We start from the raw sequence: 11,095 nt of genomic DNA on the forward strand, positions 1-11,095 counted from the left end.
CCATCAAAATTCCAGTCTTCATATAGCTTGCATTCTAATGAAAGGAGAAAGGCAATAAAGAAGTAAATTACACAGTGCATTGGATGATAGTAAATGCTATGGAAAAAATGTCATATGAAGAGAGAAGAGAGTACTAAATAAGTGGGGAGGGAGGCTGAACCAAAACTTGAACTATGTGATGCAATGGCTATGAGGATCTGAAAAAGAGAATTTCAGGAGAAGAAAATAGCCAGGATCAAAGCTTGAAGGTGAGAGCATGGCTGGCATGTGTTAGGAATTAGGAATGTGGGAAAGCCAGAATGGATAAGAGAGTGAGTACATGAAATAAAGATGAAGAAGTGATAGGTGCCAGACTGCATAGAGATTTTGGCTGTTTCTCTGAGTGAGATGGAAATCCCCTGGAAGATTTTGGTAGTATATTCCCCACAGAGCTTCCCAGAGTATCTTCAACATGTGAGGTGCTCAAATGAATGTCTTCAGCCAATGGGGATATGATTCAGCCATAAAAATGAAGGACATTCTGCAGTTAGTCATAACATGGGTAGACTTTAGGGCATTTTGCTGGGTGAGGTAAGTCAGATGGAAAAGGACAAATACTCTATGATCTCATTTATACATGGAGTCTAAAAAAAAGCCCAACTTGTAAAACTGGAGGGTAGAGTGATGGTTTCTAGAGACTGGGGGGTGGAGGGGAATTAGAGAAATACTGTTTAAATGTACAAATTTGCAGCTAATCAATAAATAAGTCCCGGAGGTCTAATGCACAGCATAGGGATTAGAGTCAACAATACCATATTACAAACTTTAAGAGACTAGATCTTAATTGTCCCCACCACAAAAAAAGAAATGGTAACAATATGACGTAATAGAGGCGTTAGCTAACACTAAGATGGTAATCATATTGCAGTATATAAATGTATCAAATCAACATGACACACAGTACACCTTACACTTACATGATATAATATATCAATTATATCCTAAAAATATAAATATTTAAAATTTAAAAATGTACTCCTCTATATCTCTGTGTCTAGAGATGGAGAAAGGGAGAGATATTAAGTGTGGGGCTAAACATTGTGTGAGTAGATGCTTTTACATAAGCCTCATAACAACATTCACATCAAATAATTTGAGCAATTTAGTAAAATTAATTTGCCTGCTATGAAAATTATAGGCATTTAAGAAGTAGCTATTGAGAAATGAAATAAAGGGAGTTCCCATAATGTCTCATTGGTAATGAATCCAGCTAGTATCCATGAGGATGTGGGTTCACTCCCTGGCCTTGCTCAGTGGGTTAAGGATCTGGTGTTGCCATGTGGTGTAAGTCACAGATGTAGCTCAAACCCTGCGTTGCCGTGGCTGTGGTGTAGGCTGGCAGCTGCAGCTCTGATTTGACGCCTAGCCTGTGAATCTCCATATGCCACGGTGTGGCCCTAAAAAGACAAAAAGATAACAAAAGAAATCAATTAAAATAAAGCACTCTGTGGGGAGATGCAGTTCATAGGAGAAAAACGGGATGCTGGAATAATCTAGAAAAGTTTGGAATAGTGAGGCCAGACAAGTTGTCCTGCTCAAGTCTTTATGGCCTCTGTTGTCTCAGTGGACCAGGCCTTCCCTCCCCATGGGCAGTAACTCAATTGTTTTCATTTTTTAAACTGTATGTAGATGCAGAATAACTTCTTAAGGAGGTTTATTAGCCATTTGATATTAGAGGGGAAACATTTCCCGCATCTCTTTTTCAAAACAGATATTCCACAAAAACAAAAATATGATTAGATAATTTTAGTTTATACTTATAACATTTTATATTCTAGCATATTACTAGGTCAAATTGCAGGATTTTCTTACAATACGATGCTCAAATGAACTTCACATATACTTTTATTAGTGTACTGTCTTGAAGGTGGTATTAATCTTTGGAAGGAAGGTCAAAATACAAACGCAAGTCACACCTGATAATTGTACTTGAATGACGAAATTAACATGCTGCAGGCATTATAACCTAAATCATACCCCAACTGAACTGACTATAAAGAGATACTGATAAATGAACCATTTTAATAAGCATTTATATATGAAGTGTTTGTTATCATGGTTTCTTCCACTGAAGTAAACTAATTAGGACATTGAGTCAGATGAAGATGACAGGGCTGCCAAGCAACCCTTTTGCTTTAGAAGAGACCAGGAGGGTGTTTGGAGAAAAGAGAGGCAATGTTCTTTTATGAACTTCAAACTCCCTTTCAAATTATTCCACTGCTCAAAGAAAGACGATTATTTAGTAGAAACTCTTCGCTATAAACATCAGTCACCGTCTCATTCCTTTTATGCAAAAAGGCAATGAACAGGAGCTACTCTTTCTGCTCTGACACTTAGCACTTTTTGTCTTTGAGTAGAGGCTGTAAAGTGAAGAGGGTCATCTTGTTAGAAGCACCCAAGCGAAAACGGTTATTTGATTACTGTTTGTTAATGGGTTATATTAGAAGCTGCGCCAAAGACTGGAAAGGGAAATCCATAAAGCCACTCCAAGTTCTTAGATCTTTGAGGTCACTGGGACTCTGAGCTCAAAGCTGTCCTGTGGCTGTACACAGGCATATTTCCCTGTCACGCCCAGGTGCCATGATGACAGACGCTGTGGAGATACACAGATGGCACTTCAGTCTCACCATGATCCCTAGTTATCCTTCATCTCTTTTCTCCTCTGACCCGTGATCCAGAACTCAGGTCACCGTGCTTTCTATCTCCTGGGTATTTTTGCCATTAGGATCAAGACTTTAATAATATTTGACCAGCGTTCTGTTAGAAAATAATTATTTTCACTACTTACAAATGAGTGAAAACTTTGCCCAGATTTTTAACTATTTATACAGTTTGATATTTCTGTGTGTGTGTGTATATATATATATATACATAAATATATATATATTTATAATAAAATATATATATAAATATATATATAAATAATATATAAAAATATTATATATAAAAATATATATAATAAAAATATATATATATTTATAATAAAAGACTGACATTTCAGTCTTGCTAATTTACTATGTTATATAAATGTATATGTATGTATACACACACACATATACATTATATATATTTAAAAGATACCGGTCAAAACCTTCCCCATGCATTGCTTAAAGGCCAAAATTTATTCATTTTTCAAAGACTTCATATTTAATTATGGCCACAGGAGTCATAAAACTTGAAATTTCTTATCTCTACGCTCATTTCATTGAGAGTCAATGTATCCTCTGAATTAAATTCTTTTCTAATAGTGCAGCTAACTGACAAGATATATGTGGACTTTATTTCATTGCTTTCATGTTAAGATTAAATCAAAATATCCTTTTTAAATTCAGATCTTACTTTATCTGTACTTTTCAACTTATACCACAGGATCAACTCCTCAATTGATGCCATTAAATTTGTATGAATCTCAATCTGACTTTCTGATTTTGCATATTTAAAAGTGAACCATAAAACTGAAACTGATATGATATTGAACTTTCATAATGAATAAGACTAGGTGTTAATAACAAATTTGAGATTTTTCTAACAATTGATATAACTGAAAATTTACAGGATTTGCCTAGGTTCTTACAAAGCAGCTGACTCATCAGCAGAAAAGGAAGCTTCAAGAAGGCACAGGTAGAAAACAGTTACTTCTTTATATCCCAATAAGCTGGAATTCCTCAATAAACTGGCTATAATTATTTGAGCTATAAATATACAATGAGACTTTAGGTTCTCACCAGTCTGCTTAACATCATAGCCTATTGGAATCTTGATTTAAATTATATTAAACAAATTAAGAGAGCAAAGAAAGGCCCTAAATTCTTACAAATAAACACGTGAAACAAAATATCTATCCATTTGTTTCATATTTGTAATCATCATCCCATTTTGGTGGGTGTGTGAGAATGACAAATATGATATACAGTTCTTTTACTATATCTTTAAGGGTGAATAAGATTTCTTTGCTATACACCAAAAACCTAGGCATATTTCTCTTTCATGTTGAGTCTTAGAATAGCAATCTCTTTGGAGACTGGTTGTCTGAAATTCTGTCTTGCATGACCATTCAGGCTTAACCATAATCCAGCTAAAGCTGAGTCATTGATTGACACTAGGCATTGGGGCAGACAGACGAATTTCTCTGGTTTAAAGTTTAATGGAACAGATCTTTTGATCTCTGATTCTGTAAGGAATCTGAAGTTCATTTTCTCGCTCAGGGTTTCGTTGGTGCTAGTACTTTGTCACATACAGATCTCATTTTCATGATTAGAATGTAACGTAGTGAAGTCAACAGTGCTAAACGGAAACAGCGATTTATACACATGCCTCATGGAGGGTTAACTTGATCACTGTCATTTCCAAGGGTGCTTAATGTATCCAATGCAGATAGGCTCTTCTAGGATCTAAGGCTGGGGGTGATGTCTTATATGAGTATCAACTAGAGAGTAATCCTGTAATTCAGCATTTGCTCTCCTGTTTCTTAATTGGTCACAGAATTATCTTAATGTGATTACCAAAGCCTCACAATTTTTTAAAAATGGAATACAGCTATACCTTACTCTCTTATAGTCCAGTCTTTTTCTCTTTACATCAGCTTCCACAGGCCCTAAGCAATATCTGAGTGGAGTGAGAGAAAATATAGTAAGTCACATTCCCCACTGTAAAGCTCATTTAACATTTCTGGTCTTGTCTCTTGGATGCAACCACAAGACTCAAAACCTCATTGAAGTTTCTCTAATTCTGCATGTGTATTGTAGTCTTTTTTTGACTGACCTAGAATTATGCACACACACACACACACACACACACACGCACACACACGCACACACACGCATACATGCAGATAGACAGATTTTTAGGTCCTTCCCAAGAAAACAGATTGTTTTGCTTTTCACAGTTATCCAAGGTCCACTCCAGTTCAGAATGACAAAGTGGAAGACTTTGCAAGGTGGAAAAAAAAAAAAATACAAAGAGCAAGTTTTGTGTTGTTTTTGTTTTTAATTACATTTCCTTCTATGTAGAATATTTTTATAAAGAAAGATCTGAGGAGTTCCCTTTGTGGCTCAGTGGAAACGAATCCGACTAGGAACCATGAGGTTGCGGGTTCCATCCCTGGCCTTGCTCAGTGGGTTAAGGATCCGGCGTTGCCATGAGCTGTGGTGTAGGTCGCAGTCGTGGCTCGGATCCCGCGTTGCTGTGGCTCTGGTGTAGGCTGGTGGCTACAGCTCCGATTCAACCCCTAGCCTGGGAACCTCCATATGCCATGGGTGCTGCCCTAAAAAGACAAAGGACAAAAAAGAAAAAAGAGAAGAAAGATCTACCCTCCCAAGTCTTTGCCAGCAAATTGAGAGACAAGGTGCACCTGGGCACTTTTTACAAATTACAATCATATTCAAATAAGACAATTTTTCACAGAAAAAAAAAAAAAAACCCTTAACAAAATTGGTATAAAAATACAGTATAAAATTTCAAAGGGCTAATTTCTCTCCAAGCATCATCTATTAGATTCCTTTTCTTAAAACATGTAGTAATTTTGAACCACAAGTGATCATGTATTTGTTCTAACGGAGCTTTTGGAAGAGTGCAAACTGCTGATAAGGCCAATAAAGCTGAGCTTTTAAACTTTTTGCATTTCAATTGCATAATCAAAACCTGATGATAGCACATCACACACTCGGAGAACGCTGTGGGCACTGCACAGCAAATGAAAATGAGTTCTAAAAGCCTTTTCATTCTCTGTGACATGGGATGCTTCTCTGCTGGCTGTGTATGAAAGAGGATCAGACACAAAATGGAAAAAAAAATATTATGTCTGTGAGGGAAAGCAAAACCCAGTGAAAACAGAGAGCTTTGAGGGTTGAAATAGAAGAGTGAGCAGCTGTAATTAGCTCCAATGCTGTATGAGAATAAAAAACAGAACCACTTAAAAAAATATAAACAGGCAGAATGCCAGCTGAGATAGTGACTAGTGCTCCAGCAAACCTTGGTAAATAGTGAGCAATATGAAAGTAAATAGAGCTTGTGGACAAAAGTTTGACATCAATTCCATTGGCTACGTTTTTCATAAATTACCATCTATAATAAAAGTCATCCTGCTATATTACGTTTTAGAAAAGGCAACATTTAATACCACACGTAGTTTTAAATAAAGGCAGAATATCATCTCATATCCTCCACTAAACAGACACATAAGGCAATTTTAATTACCTTCTGATTGGGGAAGAGTGACATTTCCTATATTTACAGATATTTTCATTTTAAGAAAATTATGCAAAGGTACGCAAGGTAGTGAAAGGGCCCTCTCTCCAGTGCTCAGCATTGATTTCTATCCCGCTTCAAACATGTTTTCCTTTTCAGTTTAACAACCCAACCTTGCAAACGTGTTCAATTAATTCAAAATTTGCCTATGCATTTCATGTTTGTGCACTCTGAAGGCTACAGCTCTTCCAACACAAAACCATGCATTATTGTAGAAGGGCCCATATTTGTTCATTTTACTGAATTTAGGTGAAACTATGCTCAAGCCATGTCAGTAGGAGGCACATGTGTATTGTGTTAATACAGGCCTAATTCCTTAACGTAACTGGATCTTCCCTATCTCAGACAGACATAGAGAAAAAGATATTTGGGGACTGGCACTGAATTTCCTCAGTTTTATTTTTCTACCCACAGCTTCTACAAAGCTGTTAATTTTTTGCAGAAAGGGCTAATTCGTCTCCTGCATAAACTGCATGAACAGAGTCACGCATTCTAAGGAGCGTGTTCTAAAAGAAAAGGCAAAACCAGGAGGCGACTCCCTTCTCCAGTGGCCTTTTGCAGTCTTGCAATAATTCTTGAACTAAGCCTGTGGCCATGCTTGAATCTGATGAAAAGATGGAACACTGATAAATAAGAAAAGAAGCATGTTCTTTTAAGTTGGGGACAATGAATCCTTTAGCTATCCCCATCCTTTTCTGTTTTTCTTCTTTAACTCATTACTACTGGATATACATTCATTTCCCCACTAGAATGTAAGGATCATGAGAGAAGGAATTTATTTGTCCACTGCTATTTCCCCAACCCCTAAAGCTCACTGGAGGTGCTCCACAAATATGTGGTAAATGATTGAATGGAAAGAAACCCAAAGTGATAACCTGTCAGACCTGAATTATGCACATACTCTGCCTTATTCTTCACTTTCTGAAACCTGCACCTTTACAATCCTCCAGGTCCCTTGTAACCATACGTTAGAATGGCTGGCTGGCGGCCCTAACTCTTGGCCTTCTCTCTCCTGTACCTTAGAAAACTACCAACTTTTCCTCTTAAGATTGTATTACATTTGTTAATACTCTGTCTCGTTTAGTTATTTTAGTCTGAAAACTCATTCCCTTGTCCTTTGCTGTATACTTTATAGGATTAATTACGGGCTTTCCCTAATAGCCGTTGCTATATGACTTCTCATCTTATATGGACTTCATAAGAAGCCTGCCCACCCTCTTGGCTTCAGCTTTCCTAGCCATCGTGCTGACTACAGATATTTTCCTTCAGCAATGATTTAGCTCTAAAATATCTTTCCTTATAAGAAACGACACGGTGGCAATTTCCATTTGTACTGCTCTTTCCAGTTCTCTCTCCAGACTGTGTATTTTTGGCTGTGGAGTCATTATTTCTCTTTGCATTTTTCCCAAGACCAATATCTAATCACTCTCCAAATTTTGTTCCTGTGTTATACGAATAGATCTAAATAAAAATCCCTTGCCCCCGTTTCCCTTATCTTGGGATGCGGTGCCTAGATACTTAACAGCATCTTTACGGCCTTCTTGCTTCACTGCTCCCCTCTGCAATCTTTCTAGAACTATTAGAGCACTGCTTCGATCCTACAACTCCCTTACTTATCATAAAAGAAGACCAGTGATATCGATGGTTATTGGAGTCTACATTCTTGGCACAGGTTTCAGTGCCCATTACAAACAGGGTCCCAACCTCCCTTATCAGTTTTTCTCATAACTGTCTTACATGAATTGTCATCTGCAGCCTCCCGAGTCAGCTTAAATGTGTTTTCCTATTTACATGTTTACTAATATAACTCTGCGGAAGTTTCCCACTAATTTACATCTATTCAAATCTTACTCATTCTTCAAGAGACAGTTCAAATGTAATTGCCTTCATGACCTCCATTAAAAGTCTCCTGACTGACAGAGCTTGAAATACTCTGCTTTCTGAGTGCCTTAGCATGATTTTATAACTCATTGAAAACCTGTAATCTACTATTTGGGATATGCTCCATCTTTCCCTTATGTCTGCTTTCTGTCCTCTACTAGATTAAAATTCCTCAAGACCAGATCCTATGCATTCCTCATCTATTCATTTCACTCAGTGCTTTGTGTATAGAAGTATGAGTTCACTTAATGTAAAATATTTTTATTAATAGAAATAAAACCTATTTTTATGTTTAATACAATGGCAGACTATAAATTAGGTTATTCACTTAGTATTCAGGTATTAAAAATTAGTCGTATACCCTCATATAGGAAACCAGGACTCCAACCTCTATGATACTGAATCTAGAGGGAAAATTTACATAATTTCTTATTCTTTGGGCATATGCATCATTATATGAGTCCCATTCTAGTTCTTTGCTTTTTGACAATTTCTAAAAGTTAGATTTCTTAGCAGTTGTTCAAGAAGTTGCATATAGGAGTTCCCGCTGTGGGGCAACAGGATCAGCAGCATCTTGGGAGCACTGGGATATACAGGATCAATCCCCAGCCCGGCACAGTGGGTTAAGGATCCTGTGTTGCTTCAGCTGCTGCTTAGGTTGCAACTGCAGCTCAGATCTGATCCCTGTCCCAGGGACCCCATGTCCTGTGGAGTGGCCGAAACAGAAAAAAGAAAAAAAAAAAGTTGTATCTAGGGCTTTTGATTTTGTAACATTCCCAATGTAGCTGAACTATTATACTTCTAGGATTTTGAAAATTATTCATATACTTAATTTTTTCTAAATTCATCACCTTTTACATTTCTTGGTGTAATTTAGTGACATTTATACCATATACAAGGAATATCATCCCCTGTAAATCATCTGTGCTGGGACAAATTTACCCAGTATAAATGGAAGCAACTAGGAGCAAGGCAGGTGATATATAGAGGGCAATGCTTTCAAAGCCCATCCTAACCCCAAGCAGGAACTTAAATAGTGACTCAAGCAGCAAAGTTGGATTTCATTTATCTTTTCCAGCTGTCAAGCCTGACTTTTCAGCATGTTTAGCTCAGTCAGATTTTCCCCCATTAGCATTAGAAATCTAAAAGCTCTAGTTTCCTTCAAATAAATAAGAGATCTCTGGCTATCACCTCCTGTCATCAAAAAATATCACCTAAAGGAAAGAAAGATCATAGAATTTTATCTGCATGTAACTTTGAGCAACCAAATGCCTTTCACAAGATGCTCGATTATTGATTTCTGGAAAAAGAGTAAACATATATTTTACAAGGCTTTAGAGCATACAATCTAGGAAAAAAATATAAAAATTCATAATTTGTTATACAGTCATGTTACTCTTCAAGTGTAATATAAAAATTACACTAATCTATGTTGCATGTAAAAAGTAAGCAGTTGGCAAAAATCTCCAATAATTTTGAGACATAATAAATAAGCATGTAATTATTTGTTACTGTGCACCCCTCCATTTACTCCCTGCCTTATGCCCACCTCCCCCTTGTGTGAGTAGCTGTGTTACAAGTTAGTACTGCCACAGTATTCCTTTGTGTCTGGCAGTCAACTGACTTCACATTCTCTTTTATTTCACTTCAAAACATTTGTTTGGTTTCTTTCATCCATTAGGTGACAAATATCTCAAGAACTGCAACTGTGTCTTATTTGTCTTTGAACTTCAGTACCTAGAAATATTAGAACATCGTTAGTGTCTAGTATAAGATTGCTAAATTGAATGGAATAGGCATGAGAGGGAAAGGGAGCAATTTTGCCCCAGCACTTCCTAAAAATCTGTAATCTACAGTTTGCTCCTGACTTCTTGTGCAAATCCTTGATTCAGCAATTCCTTTTCCTCAGCCCACTCCAGCTCTTTACTTTTCTCCCACCATTACCTATTAAGTTAGCATATCCAATGTCCATTGTTAATGGCACAGAGAAAGGGCAGGGTTTCTCACCTATTTTCCCTTAAAGCCTCTACTTATCTATGTCCATTTTTACCTTAGAACAAAAACAAATCCTTCACTATTACCAAACTTAGTATATTGAGGCCCTTCCCATATTTTTCAACAATAAATATTGGCCCGTGTCAAATGTGATATATAGGCACAAAGAAACCTCATGACTTAAACAAAAAAAAAGAGAGAACAAATATTTTATTTAAAATCTCATATGTACTCTGCTGTACACATATCATCTATAATATGGAGAAACTAGAGCCTATACACCGCATAAGGATCTATAATCAGGTAAGGATCTGTAATTATGTTTCAGCAATAGGACTTCAGAATGTAAATAGACCTTCTACCTAAAATTATAATATATTTTAAAAGGATTATTGCATAATGTTAAAATAGTCAATTCAGCAAGAGGCTATCACGATTCTAAAAGCTAACTACATGAACTAAAAATAAATGCAGCAAAAAAATGGACAGAAAATGTATTAATTAGATACATCTACTTATGTACTTACAAATTTTAACACTTGTCTCTTAAGCTCATGGAACAAACATACACACACCAAAAAAAAAAAAAAACCCACAGAAACATATAATTTGAATAGCACAATTAGAAATCAATACTTTTAAAAAACTCAAATATTGAAATTAAGTAATATACTTCTAAATAACCCAAAATGGAAATTAGAAAATCTTTTGAACTTTAATGGTAATGAAAAATAACACATTAAAACAATTAGATATAGACAAAATACTGCTGAGAACAAAATTTACAATAATAAAAGCATATAATAGAGAAATTCAACAAAACAAAAAGTTGGTGTTTCAAAATGACGAATATAATTGATTTTCTCCTGCCAACAGCAATTTTGAAAAAGGAGCAAGTACTCTTTATCAACAACAGAAATAAAAAGAGGGGAGT

This window comes from Sus scrofa, chromosome 11, assembly GCF_054392235.1.
Source record: "Sus scrofa isolate SSC_HxYL_T2T_F1_AM1 chromosome 11, Sscrofa_HxYL_maternal_Yorkshire_Landrace_v2.0, whole genome shotgun sequence".
Classification (NCBI taxonomy): domain Eukaryota; kingdom Metazoa; phylum Chordata; class Mammalia; order Artiodactyla; family Suidae; genus Sus; species Sus scrofa.